General features: G+C 40.3%; 1 protein-coding gene and 1 pseudogene across 1 annotated transcript in view; one reads left to right on the top strand and one right to left on the bottom strand.

Annotated features, from left to right (window-relative positions):
- The window catches only part of SLC23A2 (solute carrier family 23 member 2), a 127,648-nt gene that overhangs the window by 94,827 nt on the left and 11,661 nt on the right, over window positions 1-21,160 (bottom strand). The window lies entirely within an intron of this gene.
- Window positions 14,460-15,241, top strand: LOC134390462 (transcription initiation factor TFIID subunit 9-like; annotated as a pseudogene).

The raw sequence follows: 21,160 nt of genomic DNA, 5'->3' as shown, positions 1-21,160 counted from the left end.
CCTCAGCAAACCCTCTCCAGACCCCTCAATATCCCAATCGAATCCCTCACTGCACCCTTTGCCATTCCCCCAAAGCAATGACCACAAGTCATGCCAAGCATCCTTCCTTATCCAAGTCTATGTCCTTCTCGAGTTCATGCAACAAGACATCCATGTTTTCTGAATCTATTTGGTTCATAAGTTGTGGCTAACAAAAAAGAAGAGTTCAGAGAGTAAAGGGTATACCTAAAAATGTATCCAGCAAGCTGCCGGGTTGAGAAGGCAGGCTCGCTGGCACGCCAGCTTCAGGACACCTCAACCACACAGCGTGGATGGCTGTACAAATTCCTGACCGTCAAGTCTCCTTTACTTTAAGGTAACTCTCACTATATTGCTGATGGGAATATGATCATATATAAGCATTTTTTTATTTAAAAAATGAAAAATCCAAAAAATTAAATTTTAATAAAATTAAAATGTATCATTTATAACTCACTCAACAGCTGAATAATTTTTTTAATGTTTCTTTAGCAGGAACACACTTGGATATACTGCTAGTGGGAGTAATAACTGGCATAACACTGCTAAATAGTAATTTTAAATGATCGATCAAAAGCTCTAAAAATATATATAGGCTTTGATCCCACAATTCTACTCTTAAGGAGTTTATACTAACAAAATAACTAAAATAAGCTCAAATTTTTCATTATGAGAGTATTCACTAAAATTGTGCTTAGAGGGATCCAAACCTGGAGGGGAAAACCTTAATGCCTAAAAACAGAGGAGGACTGTTTGGTTAAAGTGTGGGTACATTCTTATAAAAGGATATTGTGGGAATTAAAACATTGGCAACAGAAACGCTCACTGACATGGCAATGTGTTGAGAGTATCACTGAGTGGAGGAAAGGACAATTATAAAATACACCTGATAATCCCATTCAGTGTGTACGTGCACATACACACAGAGAAAATGCAGGAAAACATCAAAATGGTAAGTGATTATCCCCAGATTATGGGGTTATAAATGACTTTTTGTGCTTACATTATTTTTCTACAATGTGTATCACTTTGATAATTTTTAAAACTTAAGTCACTGTCTAAGGACAATACTGAAATAAATATATGGCAAGACAAATCTGAAATGAAATTAAGGCACTCAAAGCTAATGGTGAAGAAATGCACTCTGTTGATATAGTCAATGTGCTCCCCCAAGATAGTAGGGGAAGGGGTGCAGCGTCTCCAGGTAACTAGATGCATAAGTCTCATTTCCTGAAGAACTAAGAAAACCAAAGATGTAGGGCCGACCCCGTGGCGCACTCGGGAGGGTGCGGCACTGGGAGCGCAGCAGTGATCCCGCCGCGCGTTCGGATCCTATATAAGGATGGCCAGTGCGCTCCCTGGCTGAGCGTGGTGTGGCCGGTCACAAAAGGACAAAAGAAAAAAAAAGAAAACCAAAGATGTAGTCAGAAGGTGGGCACTCTTCATGTCCTACAAACCCAGAGTTCAGGGATTCCCAATTTTCCTGTATTTCTTCAAATCCTTTCATTCTTGGCTCTCAACTCTTCCAAAGACCTTTTTTTAAATATAACATCAGTTATGGTACTTCTTCGCATTTCCTAGGTCTTCAATTCTTTATGTGAAAAGAAATGAGACTTCCTTTCATTGGGCCCTAAACTTTAACTTGTCTAAAATTATAAGCTACAGACATATTTGTGATTCTTGGGGAAAAAAGAAAATTACTAAAAATATATACATATATTAATTTATAATAATTATAATACATGTTTATATATTTATTTATTTGGTTTTTTGGCAGCTGGCCAGTATGGGGACTGAACTCTTGACCTTGGTGTTATAACACTGCGCTCTAACCAACTGAGCTAATGGGTCAGCCCTAACTTAAAATATATGAAGCAGAATTTTTTCCTTCTTCTCAAGCCAGGGAAAAAACACATAAATTTACTTGTTGAACTGGTTCAGAGGCATTTTTCAGGCCACAGGAAACCTCTAAATTTGACAGGAAAAAAGTGAGGAAGGAGAAGCTGTAAAAACATCATTCACCTATAAGTAAGTATATATTATTACTCCAGCCCTGAAACGGAAGTGGCTTTCATTATGAAATACTCAAAAATCCAAAAGCTTCGAGGTTGAAAACATATTACTCACTGGTAGATAAAGCAATGTGGGTCTAGAACTATGCTACCCAGTGCAAGAGCCACCAGCCCCAAGTAGCTACTGAGCCCCTTAAATGCGCTCAAACTGAGATGTGCTAAGAGTGTAAAATATACAGCACACTTCAAAGAGTTACTATGGAAAAAAAAAGAATGTAAAATATCTCATAAATAATTTTTGTAGTGATTACATGTTGAAATAATATTTTTATATGTTAGGTTATAAAATATATTACTAGAGTTAATTTTACCCGTTTCTTTTTTTTTAAAAGATGACCAGTAAGGGGATCTTAACCCTTGACTTGGTGTTGTCAGCACGAGGCTCTCCCAAGTGAGCCAACCAGCCATCCCTATATAGGGATCCGAACCTGTGGCCTTGGTGTTATCAGCACCACACTCTCCCAAGTGAGCCACAGGCCGGCCCCTGTAAACTTCCGATACTTTGATCTAATGGACACAGAGGCAAGGCCATCTATCTTAGTTCCTGCATCAAAACAAACCCTACAATTATCCTACATAATCAGCTTGGCAGCCCCCATGGAAGGGAGCAGGTGCCATAACCTAATTTTTCACACACACAACTGGGAGAAAGAGGGGGATGTAAGAGAGGCCAAAGTAGAAATCTATGTGCTAACAACAAACTCAAGCTGAAAGGTCAAAAGTGCTAGAGTCAAGGACTCCTTGCTGGAAGCCCAGAACCTGCACAAGAAATCTAAATAAAACACAGGGCCCATCCAAGGGTAAACACTACTCAAATCCAGTTGGCCTTTAAACCAGTAAATTGCGGGTTCTGTTTTTATATGGCAAACCTAAAATAAAATAATACCTGTATTTAAAAAGAATTATCATTGGAAGGAATGGGACCAATATATTGAGATTTTTCCGTACCATACACAAGTCAGCAAACAACTTAGGCAATTTATAAACAGCTGGTCTTAATCCAACATTAATATGTTGATCTTTTAAAAATATCCAGTTGAAAAGGCTGGAGTTCTTCTAATCTGCTTGAATTCTCTTTCACAGTAACCTTTATACAATCATTCCATCTTCCTTATCCTATTAAGCTCTGTAATCACCATCAGTATTTACACAGGTTTTTGAAACTACCCAATTTCTCAGGTAAATATTTACCTCTTGTTGCTACTGATCAAACCATAAACAATACATTTTCATATAACATGTTTGGAAATACGACAGTGAGATGCTGACCTCAATAGTACACAGATCTATAAACCATAACATCAGAATTTCCAGATACAGTGAAGCCTCTTAAAATCAGGCACCAAAAAAATAGAAATTTTTCCTCACTGCTCAAAGTGTTTTTACCTGAATCCCTCTGCATCAGTGTAAGTTCTTGCAACTTTGAAAATGTGCCTGAATCAGAACTGGGCACCCAGATTGCAGGCTCCCAGCACTGAGCAGAGCAGTTATTCTCAGCTATGAAAGCCAGTCACAGAACTGTCACCTGTATGTTCTTAATGACAAATAGGAAAAGTACCAGCAAGACTTCTTTCCTCAGTTTAGTTAGAGCTTGATATTTTAGGATCTGTGCTGATAATTTCAAAACAAATGGAATGAAACCAATCATTCAACTAGCTTCCTAACCCCTATAATGGTTAAGCACTGAGACGGAAATGGACTACACCCAATGCAATTTACCATCTAACTGGACGGAATGAGTGAATAAAAGAAACACATAAATACTAAAACACTGTGAAGGAGAGCTCAGAAACACAAGCTTCTGGGCAGGTGAGGAGAGCAGAAGCAGTCCACTGCAAGATCTTCTCCAGATGGAAGATCAAGACTCTACTGTGTTACCCAAGTGCAGAGACCTTGGCAACGGGGTGATGGAAGTGACAAGAAAAAGGGATAAGTAGAGGGAGCAGTTTCAAAGAAAGCAACCAAAGACTTGGTGTCAAGGATGACCTCTAAGAAAAGAACAAGAGTTCTGCCTTCAGAAGTAAGTAAGGAAATGGGCTTGAATAGGCAAATGATGAAAAAGGGTTGGATGTGTTGAATTTGGGTTGGTGGTGTGTACATTTGATAAGTGCCCTCCAGAGACCTTCCCTTTTAAGACATTTGAGAGAGCAGCTCCAGGACAGAACAGAGCATAGAAAGATTTGTAAATTGAAATAGTATAAAGGTGATAAATGAAACTCTTGAGAGTTGGGAGACCATTATTTTGCAGCTATGCTCACAGGTCTCACCTCCATCATCTTTAATAAATGTTGTTTTTTAAAAAGTTACAGTTAGATAGGAAGAGTAAGTGCTGGTGCTCCAGGGTGACAATAGCTAGTATAATATTGTATTGTATATTTCAAGATAAACAAAAAGAGGATCTTGAATGTTATAACCACAAAGAAATGATATATGTTCGGGTGATAGATATGCTAACTATTCTGATTAAATCATTATACAATAAACTATTAAAAAAAAAAGTCAGGGTGGATCCTAAGATGACAGTGGCTGCGGCAGTTGGCACGGAGTAGCTGAGGTGGAAAAGGTGGCCATTGGGCCTTAGGCAGCAGGAAACTTGTGGACCTTCCTCTTGCAGTCTCTTAAGAGAGGACTGCTGCTGGTGGCCAGTTGTGGGGGCTGACCGCCACTTTGCCCTTGGCAAGAGAGGCTGCCTCATTTACAGGCAACAGCTTTGAAGTATGGAGCAGGAAAAGAACTGTTTCTTAGCTGCAAAAGCAAGTCTCTAAACAGGGAACACAGCGCCGGGGCTGCTGTTGATGCTGCCAGGATCCCGGAGGCCAGGGCCGTGCTGAAGGCAGCCAGCTGCCCTATTCAGGATTCGAGGTTTCAGGCCGGCATAAAAGAAGATTCCCGGGAGTGCCCTAGCCGTGCCGCGGGACCGAGTGAGCAGCCCGAGGCGGCAGCGGCCAAGAACGGGGACAGTGACAACGCAGAGGCAGAGAGGGAGCCACCCGACCCGGCACAGCCCTGTGAGTGACCCCCGGCCCAGCCCTGCTCGGGGGGCGGACGCCCGCCCAGCTTCCGCCTGCCCCACTGGGCCACTCACCGGCCCCAGGGCTGCCTCCATTATATCAGGTGGTGGCGGCTCCAGCCCGGCTCGGCCAAGCCTGTCCTCCTCGCCCGGCTCAGCTTCTCACTGAGCCTTCCCACTTGCTTGCCCCGGCGCAGGACTTCCCAGGGCCTGTGGGCCGGACTCCCCTTCCTCCCTCTGCGGTTCTCTGGTGGGACCGGTGGCATGGGGCGTCCCCGGCCAGCGTCGGGAGGGCAAGGAAGTACGGGCTGAGCCGACTGTCACTCCACCACACCCTGGTCTCCGGCCCCTGGTAAACTTCCTGTTACCGGGAGGCAGATACCATCTCTGCGGCCACCAGTTTGGAAAACTGCCTAACCGATTTCTGGTTAGGAATAGTGTGGTCGGAGAGTTCCCGAGTTCGCTTGAACCCGCCGGAGAGCTGAGTGCGGGTGGGCACCGGACTTGGTCCGCGCTGGGGGGATTCAAAGGTGAACCGTGTGCTGCAGGCTCCTCCCCCAAGGAGCTCATGCTCTGGTGTGGGAGATAAGACAAGTACACAAATAACCGCGATACCAGGAGGAAGGTGATAAGTCCTGAGAAAGATCTACACAGTACTACAGAGGCACCCAGAGCGACCGGTCGTCTGCGCCTAGCAGAAACCTGGTAGACTTCCTGGGTGAGGCAGTGCCGAGCAGGGTCTTGAAGGCCCAGCTGATAGATGAGGGCTGCAGAAGACACGTCCCAACCGAGCCCAGTGGGCACAGAGCGGGGAGACGTCCGGCTAGGGAGGCGGAGACTCGACAGAAACCACACACCCTGTGGGGTCGCCACTGTGTGATCCAACAACCCGGGCCAGAGTGCATGGAACAGGGAGAAGTCCCGCACGGGAAGTGGAAGCTCAGCAGAGACCACACACCTTGCGGTACCGCCCCATGATCCAGCAGCCCAGCAGAGTCCAAGCTGACCAGAGAGGTGGTTCCCTGGAGAGGCCCAAGACCCGAGGCAACCACACACACAAGGCACTAGAGGCCAACTGAGCAGTCACGGAGGTAGCCTACCAAATTGGCAACAACAGCAACATCTTAGTTAGTCAATAGTCTCAAACCGGTGGACTGTGAAACCCCCTGCCACAATGAATAAACATCAAAAAAAAAGATATCAGAAATACAAAAAATCAAGAAAGTACATCACCAAAAGTTAATAAATCTCAAACTCTAGATCCTATAGAACAAGAAGCCCTTGAAATGACTGACAAGGAATTTCAAGTGATAATTCTTAGAAACTGAATGAGATACAAGAAAACTCAGCTAGACATCATGATGAAATGAGGAAAAGTATACAGGACCTGAAAGAGGAAATGTACAAGGAAATCAATGTCCTGAAAAAAAATGTAGCAGAACTTGCTGAACTGAAGAAGTTATTCAGCGAAATAAAAAACATAACGGAGAGTTTAACCAGCAGGCTTGTCGAAATTGAAGAGAGAACCTCTGAACTTGAAGATGGGCTGTTTGAAATAACATAAGCAGGGGCAGCCCGTGGCTCACTCGGGAGAGTGCGGTGCTGATAACACCAAGGGCACGGGTTCGGATCCCATAGGATGGGATGGCCGGTTAGCTCACTGGCTGAGCCTGGTGCTGACAACACCAAGTCAAGGGTTAAGATCCCCTTACTGGTCATCTTTAAAAAAAAAAAAAAAAAAAAAAAAGAAATAACATAAGCAGACAAAAAAAAAAAAGAAAAAAGAATCAAAGACATTGAAGAAAATCTGAGAGAGATATCAGACAACCTTAAGTGCTCAAATATCCGAGTCATGGGTATCCCAGAAGGGGAGGAAAACGGAGATTGCATTGAAAACAAATTCAACAAAATAGTGGCCGAAAACTTCCCAGGTATAGGAAAAATCACAGATCTTCAGATCCAGGAAGCTCAACAATCTCCAAAAGTATTCAACCCAAAAAGGCCCTCCTCCAAGACATGTTATAGTCGACTGACAAAACTCAAAGACAAAGAGAGAATCTTAAAAGCTGCAAGAGAGAAGCATCAAATCACCTATAAGGGAGCTCCAATCAGACTAACATCAGAATTTTCATCACAAACCCTAAATGCCAGAAAGGAATGGGATGATATATTCAAAATACTAAAAGACAAAGATTCCAAGCCAAGAATACTCTACCCGGCAAGGCTATCCTTCCGAAATGAAGGGCAAATAGTATATTTCTCAGACAAACAAAAACTGCGGGAGTTCACTACCACATGACCACCCTTACAAGAAATCCTCAAGGGAGTACTGGGTTTGGTTCCTGAAAAATAACTACCACTGCCATAAAAACCCAAGAAAAATCAAAACCCACTAGTATAATAAAAATGGCATTCATGAAGAGAAAACAAACAAACAAAAATGCTATCTACAACCTAAGGAACCAACAAACACAGAAAACAAACAGTAAATCAGAAAGCAAGGAACAAAAGACACCTAAGACAACCAAACAACCAATAAAATGCTAGGAATAAATCAACACCTTTCAATAACAACTCTTAATGTAAAATGCTAAAATTCCCAATCAAAAGACACAGACTGGCTGACTGGATTAAAAAGGAGGACCCAACTATATGCTGCCTTCAAGAGACCCACCTCACCCATAAAGATTCACACAGACTAAGAGTGAAAGGATGGAAAAAGATTTACCATGCAAACAGAAAAGAAAAACGAGCTGGAGTAGCTATTCTTATATCTGACAAAATAGACTTTAAACTAAAAACCATAAAAAGAGACAATGAGGGACACTACTTAATGATAAAAGGACTGATCCATCAAGAAGACGTAACAATCATAAATATGTACGCACCCAATGTTGGAGCAGCCAGATTTATAAAACAAACTCTATTAGACTTACAGAAAGAAATAGACACTAATACCATAATAACAGGGGACCTGAACACCCCACTGTCAATATTAGACAGATCATCTAGGCAAAGAATCAGTAGAGAAACACAAGATCTAAACAATACTCTAGACCAATTGGACTCGGCAGATGCCTACAGAACATTCCATCCAACAACCTCATAATATTCATTCTTCTCATCAGCACATGGATCATTCTCCAGGACAAATCACATATTAGGTCACAAATCAAGTCTCAATAAATTCAAAAAAACTGGAATTATCCCATGTATTTTCTCAGACCACAATGGATTAAAACTAGAAATTAATAACAAATGAAACTCTGGAAACTATACAAATACATGGAAATTAAACAGCATTCTACTTAATGACATATGGGTCCAAGAAGAAATCAAGCAGGAAATCAAAAAATTTATTGAAACGAATGAAAACAATGATACATCATACCAAAACCTGTGGGATACTGCAAAAGCAGTATTAAGGGGGAAATTTATTGCATTAAATGCTCACTTCAGAAGAATGGAAAGATGGCAAGTGAACAACCTAACACTTCACCTTAAAGATCGAGAAAAACAAGAACAATCCAAACCTAAAGTTAGCAGACGGAAAGAAATCATTAAGATCAGAGCAGAACTGAATGATATTGAAACCCAAAAAGCAATACAAATTATCAATGAATCAAAAGTTGGCTTTTTGAAAAGATAAATAAAATTGACAAACCATTAGCAAGGCTAACAAAAAAAAAAGAAGAGAGAAGATTCAAATAACAAAAATTAGAAATGAAAAAGGTGATATTACAACATTCATCTGAAATACAAGGAATCATTCGAGACTACTATAAACAACTATACGCCAACAAATTTGAAAATCTGGAGGAAATGGATAAATTTCTGGACACACACAAGCTCCCAAAACTGAACCATGAAGATGTAGAAAATCTGAACAGACCAATAACAATAAAGGAGATTGAAGCTGTTATCAGAAGGCTCCCAACAAAGAAAAGCCCAGGACCAGATGGATTCACAGCAGAATTTTACCAAACATTCAAAGAGGAATTCACACCAATTCTTTACAAACTATTCCAAAAGATTGAAACAGACGCAAATCTCCCAAACTCATTCTATGAAGCAAACATTATCCTGATACCAAAACCAGGTAAAGATATAACCAAAAAAGAAAACTACAGACCAATATCCTTGATGAATATAGATGCAAAAATCCTCACTAAAATAATAGCAAACAGAATACAGCAACACATACGTAAAATTATTCACCACGATCAAGTGGGATTCATCCCAGGGATGCAAGGTTGGTTCAACATACGCAAATCAATAAATGTGATATACCATATTAATAAAGTCAAACACAAGGACCATATGATCATCTCTATAGATGCTGAAAAAGCATTTGATAAAATTCAGCACTCATTCATGACAGAGACCCTCTATAAGTTAGGTATATACGGAAAGTATCTCAACATAATTAAAGCCATATATGACAAACCCACTGCCAATATCATCCTGAATGGGGAAAAGCTGAAAGCTTTTCCTTTAAGAACAGGAACTAAACAAGGATGCCCACTCTCACCACTCTTATTCAACATAGTGTTGGAAGTACTAGCCAGAGCAATCAGCAAAGAGAAGGAAATAAAGGGCATCCAGATTGGAAAAGATAAAGTCAAACTGTCCCTGTTTGCAGATGACATGATCCTATATATCGAACAGCCTAAAACCTCTACAAAAAAACTGCTGGAATTGATAAATGATTTCAGCACAGTAGCAGGATACAAAATCAACACACAAAAATCAGTAGTATTTCAAGTCAGGCACAGAAAGAGAAATACCACATTTTCTCACTTATTGGTGGGAGCTAAAAATTAATATATAAATTCACACACACACACACACACACACACACACACACACACACACACACACACACACAAAACCGGGGGGAGGGGAAGAAGATATAACAACCACAATTACTTGAAGTTGATACGACAAGCTAACAGAAAGGACATTGTTGGGGGGGAGGGGGGAGGGAGAAGGGAGGGAGGTTTTGGTGATGGGGAGCAATAATCAGCCACAATGTATATCGACAAAATAAAATTTAAAAAAAAAAATCAGTAGCATTTCTTTTCTCCAATAGTGAACATGCAGAACGAGAAATCAAGAAAGCCTGCCCATTTATAATAGCCACCAAAAAAATAAAATACTTAGGAATTGAGTTAATCAAGGACGTGAAAAATCTCTATAATGAGAACTACAAACCACTGCTGAGAGAAATCAGAGAGGATACAAGAAGATGGAAAGATATCCCATGCTCTTGGATTGGAAGAATCAACATAGTGGAAATGTCCATACTACCCAAAGTGATATACAAATTCAATGCAATCCCCATCAAAATTCCAAAGACATTTTTTCTCAGAAATGGAAAGAACTATCCAGACATTTATATGGAATAATAAAAGACCACGCATAGCCAAAGCAATGCTGAGCAAAAAAAATAAAGCTGGAGGCATAACACTACCCAACTTTAAGCTATACTACAAAGCTATAATAACCAAAATAGTACGGTACTGGCATAAAAACAGACACACTGATCAATGGAATAGAATAGAGAATCCAGAAATCAACCCACACACTTACTGCCATCTGATCTTTGACAAAGCCACCAAGCCTATTCACTGGGGAAGGGACTGCCTCTTCAGCAAATGGTGCTGGGATAACTGGATATCCATATGCAGGAGAATGAAACTAGACCCATCCCTCTCACCATATACTAAAATCAACTCAAAATGGATTAAGGATTTAAATATACACCCTGAAACAATAAAACTTCTTAAAGAAAACATAGGAGAAACACTTCAGGAAATAGGACTGGACAAAGACTTCATGAATACGACCCCAAAAGCACGGGCAACCAAAGGAAAAATAAACAAAAGGGATTATATCAAACTAAAAAGCTTCTGCACAGCAAAAGAAACAATTAACAGAGTTGAAAGACAACAACCAGAGTGGGAGAAAATATCTGCAAAATATACATCTGACAAAGGATTAATATCCAGAATATATAAGGAACTCAAACAACTTTACAAGAAAAAAACAAGCAACCCAATTAAAAAATGGGCAAAAGAGCTAAGTAGGCATTTCTCTAAGAAAGATATACAAATGGCCAACAGACATATGAAAAAATGCTCCACATCACTCAGCATCCAGGAAATGCAAATCAAAACCACACTGAGATACCATCTAACCCCAGTTAGGATGGCTAAAATCCAAAAGACTCTGAATGATAAATGCTGGCGAGGTTGCAGAGAAAAAGGAACTCTCATACATTGTTGGTGGGACTGCAAAATGGTGCAGCCTCTATGGAAAATGGTATGGAGGTTTCTCAAACAATTGCAGATAGAACTACCATATGACCCAGCTACCCCACTGCTGGGAATATACCCAGAGGAATGGAAATCATCAAGTCGAAGGTATACCTGTTCCCCAAAGTTCACTGCAGCACTCTTTACAATAGCCAAGAGTTGGAACCAGCCCAAATGTCCATCATCGGATGAATGGATACGGAAAATGTGGTACATCTACACAATGGAATACTACTCAGTTATAAAAAAGAATGAAACACTGCCATTTGCAACAACATGGATGGACCTTGAGAGAATTATATTAAGTGAAACGAGTCAGGCACAGAAAGGGAAATACCACATGTTCTCACTTATTGGTGGGAGCTAAAAATTAATATATAAATTCACACACACACACACACACACACACACACACACACACACAATACCCGGGGGGGGGGGGAGAAGATATAACAACCACAATTACTTGAAGTTGATATGACAAGCAAACAGAAAGGACATTGTTGCGGGGAAGAGAGGAGAGGGAGGAGGGAGGGAGGTTTTGGTAAGGGGCAACAATAATCAACCACAATTTATATCGACAAAATAAAAGTTAAAAAAAAATAATAAAATAAAAATTAAAAAATAAAATTCTAATCAATTAATAAAAAAAAACCAAGAGGTGAAGGGTAAGGAGGTTCAAAAATAACGAAAAAAAAAAGTCAGAACATATGCAATTTGGTGATGACAACTTGAGGGGAAGAAGCTATACACAGAAAACAAAAAGAAAGAAATATGCAAAATTATTCATTCATTGTGGCGTTATTATGTGGTATGATCAAGGATATTTTCTTCTCCCAATTTTTGGAATTTCTGAAGTTTTTTTGTTTTGTTTTTTTTAAAGAAGAAGCATAGACTTCTTTTATTAGAAAAAACAGTACAGTATTTTAAAAAAAACAAAAAGATCCCTTCTACGTATTTGTGAAAACTCTTATAAACACCTCATGAGTTTTACCATTTATAAATTAAAAGTAAAAAATAAAAATAACATTGATATAACTGTTACACACACCATACTGAATAAATTTAGTTTTGACCTGAAAGAATGTATCAGTAGGAATGTAAATTCTGTCAGCTTCTCTGCAGGACAATTTGCCATTTAATCTATAAAATTTAAAAATTTTTAAATCTTATGAGCCCAATAACCTTACCACTGGGCTATTCTCTCCAAGAAGAAATTTCATTGTAATATTGTTCATAATAGCAAAAAATTTAAAATAACCAAAATGTCCATCAAGCTTTGGGATGAGGGAGGACAGATGAAGAAAGAACAGGAAAAAAAGAAATGCTCCTTAGTAATGTACATGTTCTTAGCTTCATTAATTAAACTGCAAAGAATGCTTGAAATAGGGTGAGGAAACAGTTCTTAAATCTCTTTACACTCTGAGTCCTCACGTGTGACCCTGACCTGGGGCACCAAGAGCAGTAAGTACTCAACAAATATTTGCTGGTGATAAAAAAGTCAAAAGCATGGAAAGAAAACAAAATATTTAGCTCCCGCCTTGTAACTGATATAAGTGGCAAGACTGTGCCTATTTACTTTCTAGTTTAATCTACTTACAAGGAATTTGGCCTGAAGAAGTCCATTACCTTATCGCCAGTATTAACCTAATAATTTATTATTCCCAGGTTGTGCATTTAGACAGTTCCTGACATGTCCAAAGGGTAAGGTCAAAAGGGTTTTCATGTTAAAGGGCTGTCAGTGCAATTCTATCATGAAACACCCACTGGAGATTGTGTTTTAGACGCATCTAAATGATGTGGTGCAGACCTGTCCATATGCTTTCCGCTACAAGTCGCTGAACTAAATCTCCTTGTGTCACCAAGGTCCAAGCTCAAAGCTGCGTGGGGAGTCCCAGTGAGAGGAGTCTAGACCTAGCTAGAGAAAAGCAAAAGGTAAATTAACAGTAATGATAAACCTAGCAGGAGGCACTCTGCATGCCTGGAGACTATTTTTCACTCAGCCATGCCCAATCTTAGAACTCACTCTACTACTTCACTCTTATGAACATCTCCGAGGCCTCAGCCTGCCCCTGGGCAGGGTCACAAACTGAACCCTCAGATCCTTAAAAATCACTTTTCCATTTGCATAAAATATTTGGGAGACGGTGCTTTAGAATATATGCAAAAAAGCAATTTTGCACTCAGTTGGGCTTTTGTCATTAATAACTTTCTAACTCTATATTCCCCCGCACAGGACGCTACATTAAAAAAAAAAAAAGTTTTAAAGACTTTTGAAAAGAAAAAACAAACAACAACAAAAAAACCCACAGAAAAAAAAAGAAAAAAAAAATGACTTTTGAGTTCTATGTGCCAAGCATTGTGCTACACATCACATGTGCATAATTTCATCTTCACAACAGAAACCACTTAGTCCATATTTCACAGATAAGAAAACCCAAGAGGCATGAGGCCTCCTGGACAAAGTAATGGAGCTTATAAGAGATGTGACAGTGCAGGGGGTCAGAGCCTGTCAGGACTACAACACAGCCCTCGCCTTTAATTACCACTCTATATTGCCTTAAACACCACCGCTAAAATAAACTGAAGGTATTATACGAGGGTAGTTTGAAAAGTTCATGGAGGGGCTGGCCAGTTTGCTCAATTGGTTAGAGTGTGGTGCCGATAACACCAAGGTCCAGGGTTCAATCCCTGTACCGGCTAGCCACCAAAAACAAAACAAAACAAATTCATGAAAAAATGGAAATAAAAGATAATGCAAATCTTTCCATGAACTTTTTTTTTGCCTTCATGAACTTTTTGAAGACCTTTCATGTTTGTAAAAAAAAAAAAAAAACCAGAAAAGATTTAACACCCAAAAATCACCTTCTTTTAAAGCCTCTTTTAAAATGTATTAATACATTGGGAGGTTGCGTCCGAACATCCCACTCACCAGGGGTTGCAAAAACCACATCACACAAAGAACTTTTGGTAAGATCAGGACTGAAACACATTAATGTAGATGATTTAGCTCGAGAAGTGTGATCACTGGACATCGTGGAGTCTGGCAAGATGGCATCTCCCAAGAGCAGGCCGAAAGATGCACAGATGATGGCACAAATCCTGAAGGATATGGGGATTACAGAATATGAGGCAAGAGTTATAAACCAGATGCTGGAGTTTGCCTTCTGATATGTGACCACAATTCTAGATGATGAAAAAATTTATTCAAGCCACACTAAGAAAGCTACTGTTGATGCAGATAATGTGAGATTGGCTAACAGTGTTATGCAGATCAATCTTTTACCTCGCCTACCCCAAGAGATAGTTTATTAGATACTGCAAGACAAAGAAATTAAACCCCTTTGCCATTGATTAAGCCATATTCAGGTCTTAGATTGCCACCTGATAGATACTGCTTAAGAGCTGCAAAATATAGGCTTAAATCTTTACAAAAAAAAGGCATCTACTTCTGCAAGAACAACAGTTCCATGGTTAAGTGTTGGCTCAGTTACTAGCAGACCAAGTATTCCCACACTAGGCACACTAACCCCCACAAACCATGTCTGTTTCAACTGAAGTAGGGACTTCACTGTCGCTCACAGGGCAAAGGTTTACAATACAGATGCCTACTTCACAGTCCCTAGCAGTAAAAGCATCAATTCCTGCAACATCAGCAGTTCAGAATGTTCTGATTAATCAATCATTAACTGGGTCCAAAAACATTCTTATTTATTACCATTAATAAGGTGTCATCACAGAATAATGGCAACAAATCATCAAATGCATTGAAAAGAAAAAGTGAAACTGATGATGACAATGACAACGACTATGATAATTTGTAATCTAGCCTTGATGCATGTAACATGTATACTTGGTCCTAAATCCATTGTACTGAATTAAAAATGCATGTTGGATGTTTTCAAGTTGTGTTTTAGAAAACTTAAATAAGTATTTAATGAGTAAATATAGTCACCATATTTTCCAGTTGAAATGTTGGATTTTAATAGTGTTAGTAATGGTTTTTCATCAGCGTTTAAGTATAAAAAATGAAGTTGTCTTTCACTGAAAAAACAAAAGTTAAAAATTCTTATACATATGCAAAACAAGTCAGTAAAAATAATTCTGCTCAAAGCTTAAGTTGTAACTATCTTCAAAAAATTAAAGGTACCGGGCCGGCCCGTGGCTCACTCGGGAGAGTGCGGTGCTGATAACACCAAGGCCACAGGTTCGGATCCCATATAGGGATGGCCGGTTAGCTCACTGGGTGAGCGTGGTGCTAACAACACCAAGTCAAGGGTTAAGATCCCCTTACCGGTTATCTTTTTAAAAATAAAAATAAAAAAAATAAAAATTAAAAATTAAAGGTACCACACCAAGGTCAAGAGTTTGGATCTCTGTGCCACCTCCCGCCCCCCCCATCAACCCCCGGAAAAGATACCATTCCTTCCCTTAACATATTTAATCCCATATTACATGAGATAATAAACTTAATTCAAGAAAAATGGGTGCTTTACCCATCCTTCTAATTATGTGAAGATCTAAGGAGTAATGCCAGGATTTACATTCCTGGCAAAATGACAAGTTAAAAACAGAGTCCAGTGGAAATTATGGGCATTAATAAGTCAAACTCAGCTAACACAAATGGTTCTATTTGTCCCTTAACAACGTGTGCCTTTGTATGTGAATAAGTACTGCCAACTTCAACTAAGCTGAAAAGCCTACTTTATGTACCCTAACCCCAAAACTTCCTAAAACCTTTCCAAAAAGCCTAGGAGTGATCAAAATTAGATGATAACCAGATTAAAGGGACTCAGGGTTAGAATTTTGAGCTTAAGGGCCGGCCCATGGCTCACTTTGGAGAGTGTGGTGCTGATAACACCAAAGCCATGGGTTCAGATCCCTATATAGGGATGGCCGGTTGGCTCAGTTGGGAGAGCGAGGTGCTGACAACACCAAGTCAAGGGTTAAGATCCCCTTACCAGTCATCTTTAAAAAAAAAAAAAAAAAAAAAAAATTTGACCTTAGTACCAGGAAGAAGACCTGGAAGTGGTTATGCCTGATTCCGGAGCAGATTGCTGTTCTCTAGCTGCCCCAACATCTGACTCTGCACCCTGCCCAAAGATAGTGCTCAAGGAAGGTGTGTGGAAGGAACAAACACAGACAGCTTAGATATCCTGCAGCCCCACCCTCTGTGGGCAGTGGAGGGCACAGACGGGAGGCAGAGACTCACACCTGTTGAAGGCAGCACAAAAACCAGAATCCAGACTCTACCATGTCCTGCCAGATACTGGGATGCTACAAACATGTTTAAGTTACTGCTTACACCTCAAGGAGTCAACAGGACTAATGAGCCCTAAAACCTAGTTAGGTTAAGTGTTTCCAGAGACCTGGAATACAAAGGGAAGCCCATTTTTTAATAAAAAGGTTAAAGGACATAATTAAAGTCATTTAAAGTTATTATCTAAGTATGAAGCAAAAGTCAAATTTCACTTTGTAATATGATTAAAGCAAAACTGAGGAATTAAGGCAAGAGAGTTCCATCAACCCAAAATAGATATTTTATGTGCCCAAAGAGACTAAACACCAAAAGTACCCAAACTTAAAACTTGAGTGGAAAGCCTGTAAATGACATCTCGCATCTCTTTCTGGCTGTTTGGAATAAGAGCACCCAACCTTCAGGCCATCCCACTTAAAGTTCACGTTTATTGGGATAAAGATAAAAAAAAATTTTCAAGTTCAAATTTTACTTTTTTTTTTTTTTTAATTCAAAGGTGACTTCCAGTCAAGATGGCAGAATAGATGGTCCCCAGCATCGCTCTCTCCCACAAATCAACCAATTTACAACTATAAAAATGTAACATCAGCCAAGCTGGGGCTGCTGGAGCTCAGGGGAAGAGGAGGAGAGACATACGGAGTTCATAAAGGCAGGAGAAGCCACGATGAGAGAAAGGAAAAATTGCTCTGAGCATTTTTGGCCCCGGCTACTTTAAGGCTAGAGCTGATGAGCGCATGGAGCAGGAGCCGGCAGAAGCCACAGCTGTGCCCTTCAGATGGAGTTACTTAGAGGAAGCAGGGGAGAAGAGGGCCTTTGCGGCCCCCAGGACAGCAAGACCACTAATAAGGTTCCCGTGGACCCACTCAGGAGCAAGGAGCCACAACAACTGAAAAAAGGGAGCTATTAAGAGGCGGGTGAGTCATCGCAAGGGACCTGTGCAGGGCCTGTCCCATGGGAAGTGTTTGGAGCACAGGCTGTGGTGGAGGATGGGTCCACTAGGGGAACACTGGGACACAGCAAGGACAGTCGATCTGCCCCCCAGTCAGTGCAGGACCACTCAGAGGAGACTGGTCGGGAATGCAGAATTGCATGGGGTGCACTTTGATGAAAAAACTCAGGCCCAGATCAGAGATTCTACACAACACAGATCCACTGGGTCTCTGGAGAGCCAGAAGTACCTATAAGGTCAACCATTAAAACCTGAGCTGCACAAAAAGCCTTCCCTAGGGAAACAGCAGCAAAGCAGCAATTTAAACAACCACACAGCTCAAGTACTGGTTCCCACAGGAAGGTCCCCCGTTTTAGAAGTAAGCAAAGGACAAAAAATTAGTTCTGGCCCAGGAACACCACCAGCACCTTGGGGCCTGCCTGGGAACTGGAGGCTTGGAGCTGGGGACGGACCCATTCCCACATCCAGGCACACCACGCCAGCGTCTCAGGGTCCGCCCAAGGACCCAGGGCATGGAGAAGGGGACCAGACAACCCTCCCACGACCAGGCACACCACACCAGCACCTCAGGGCCTGCCTGGTGACCTGAGTCATGGAGCCAGGGACCGGGCCCTCCTCCCACAATCAGGCACACCGTGCCAGTGCCTTGGGGCCTGGCCAGTGAACCAGGGCATGGAGAAGGGGACCTGACCCCCCCTCCCACAATGAGGCACACCGCGCCAGTGCCTTGGGGCCTGCCCGGTGACCCAAGGCACGGTTCCGGGGAGTGGAACCTCCTCCCAAAACCAGGCACATGTGCCAGTACCTTGGGGCCCACCTGGGGACCAGAGCCATGGAGAAGGGGAACAGACACACCCCACAACCAGGCACACTGCCAGCGCCAAGGAGCATGCCATAAACATCACCTCCATGTGGGTGACCCACCACAACCACCACAATAACCATGGATGCCGTGAAAGCGGCTAGACGCCACAACCACCATGCAGATGGCCTGCCAACCACTGGAGTGCATTCACACAAGGAGAGTCACCAGGAGAGATAAAGGAAAGAATAGGATGTCTCTCTCCACAAAGCCCATTTCAGAGTGACAGAAGAAGTGTCTGCTCTATGATTATACTGGGGGACCTGATCACACCTCTCAGCATTGGACAGATCATCTAGGCAACAAATTAACTGAGTAACCATTATTCTTTCAGAAGGAGAGAAGAAATCTAGGGTAATTAGAGGGGGGAGGTGGGACAGAGTGGGGGAAGGGGCGAGATTGGACAAGGGGCATAAAGAATAATTACGATTTGTAACAATATATATGCTAGTAATATTGATTTGATCAACATATCTCAATGTTGAACCGCCAAAATATGTATGATCAATTTTGATTCAATAAATAAAAAAATAAAATAAAATTCAAGGTGGCAGCTGATTATTTCAAGCATATTTTAGTAGACAAGCAAATGTGAAATCTAAAAAATACCTTAAATAAAACCATGTTCTGATAGATTCTTATTCATCTTTAAGAAAAATGTTTACTTTGATGGGTTGGCTGGTTAGCTCAGTTGGTTAGAGCACAGTGTTATAACGCCAAGGTCAAGGGTTTGGGTCCCTGTACTGGCCAGCCACTCCCCCCCAAAAGAAAAGTGTTTCCTTTAAAACTGTAAAGTTTGAAAAATGAGATTTCTAATTTGCAAACTAAGCCTCAAGAGAAATGATCTACAGATAAAACTTACTTCTCCAATACATAATAAAATAAAATTACAAGACAAAAATGGAGAAAATATATATAACATTTATTAAGGTGCTAACATCCTTGATATAAAAAGAACAGCTATAAATCACCAGGAAAAAAAGACAAATATGAGACTAAAAAAACTGACAATGAAAATGAATAAGCCAATGAAAATGGGTAAGAAAAACTGGTAAAGAAAATGCAAATGGACAAAAGAATTATTAAGAAGTTTTCAAATGAGTTGTTATCAAAGAAAAGCAAAATAAATACAGTGATTCTATTCTTCATCCAAACTGGCCAAAAGAGAAAAAAAAAGATTAAATATAGCAATAATTCCCAGTATATTAATCTGAATGCAGGAGGTAGCTGGCATATATGTTATGAATGTTTCAAAGCCTCAAAAATGAAAATGACGTCCTTTCCAAAAAAATTAGTCTAAAGAAATAATCAGTTCAGATCCTTTTACCAGCCAGCTGCCAAAAAATAAAAATACATAAAAATAAAAATAATTTTAAGAAAATAATTTTTAAAAGGAATAATCAGAAAGACACACATAGATTTATGTACAAGGCTGTTCACTGTTGTATTACATCTACCACAGCAAAAAAAAAAAAAGGCTCATAAGCTAAATACCCAACAATAGAAGGATTTGTCAAATAAAACATGATGCAATCACCACAAAAGAGCTGTTAAAAACTGTTTTAAAGGACTATTTAATGACTTATCACATGCCTAAGTGACTTATCACTGCTAAGTAAAAACAGTCTCTGTATGATATCTATTTTGAAACAAAGTTATACATATGTGTGGATTCACACACCATACATAGAAATTTTACTTTCAACATAACCAGAAAAAAGAATATTCAATGAGCAAAATAAACTTTATGTGTAAGAGTTTCATCACAATAGTAATATTTCTTTCTTTCTTTTTTTTTTTTTAAAGATGACTGGTAAGGGGATCTTAACCCTTGACTTGGTGTTGTCAGCACCTCGCTCTCCCAAGTGAGCTAACTGGCCATCTCTATGTAGGGATCCAAACCCGTAGCCTTAGTGTTATCAACACCACCCTCTCCCAAGTAAGCCACAGGCCAGCCCACAATACTAATATTTCTTAATATCTCTAAGACAGGATGCCAGTCCCACTTCCAGATATTTTTCTAGTAATTATGATCTTAATTCTGACCATTACTGACCAATAGCTTCATATACTTGAACAGAAATTCTAACCAATAGCTTCAGTGTTATCTATATGACAATTCCTAAAATAGCTGTGAATTTCCTGCATATTCTTCTCAATCCATTTCCTATCAGAAAAAGGCAAAAGACAAAAATTCCTGAAAAATGACAGTCTCCAGGGATCCTGCTCTATTATTGCTCTCCACACAGACCAGGGAAAACTCTACACACCCATGGGGAAGTCAATAGTAAAATAATTTATCAGGAAAACAATGCCAGCAATCACATGAAATTAAGAGAAAATGAGCAAACAGACCTCTCTAATACATCCATCACCAAAGTGACACATGAGGATCTACAGTTAGCAAGATGCACACTGCCATCCCATCGTATGTTTGGCCAACCATGCAAAGGCTTTAAAAGCAGTAAATATCTGAGTTTTAATTTATATGATAGCAATAGTTCTCAACCCTGGCTGCACGTTGGAATCGTGGGAGAGTTTTTAAAAAGGTGGAATCTCAGACTGAACTCCCCATCAACTGCATCCCAGTCTCAGGGATAAGACCAGGCTTCAGCAGTTTTTTTAAAGTTCCCCAGATGATTCCAATTTGCTGTCAGGCTGAGATCTACTGATTT

This window comes from Cynocephalus volans, chromosome 1, assembly GCF_027409185.1.
Source record: "Cynocephalus volans isolate mCynVol1 chromosome 1, mCynVol1.pri, whole genome shotgun sequence".
Taxonomy (NCBI): Eukaryota; Metazoa; Chordata; class Mammalia; order Dermoptera; family Cynocephalidae; genus Cynocephalus; species Cynocephalus volans.
The sequence above is the reverse complement of the archived record's forward strand: the minus strand, read 5'-3'. Positions and strand labels throughout refer to the sequence as shown.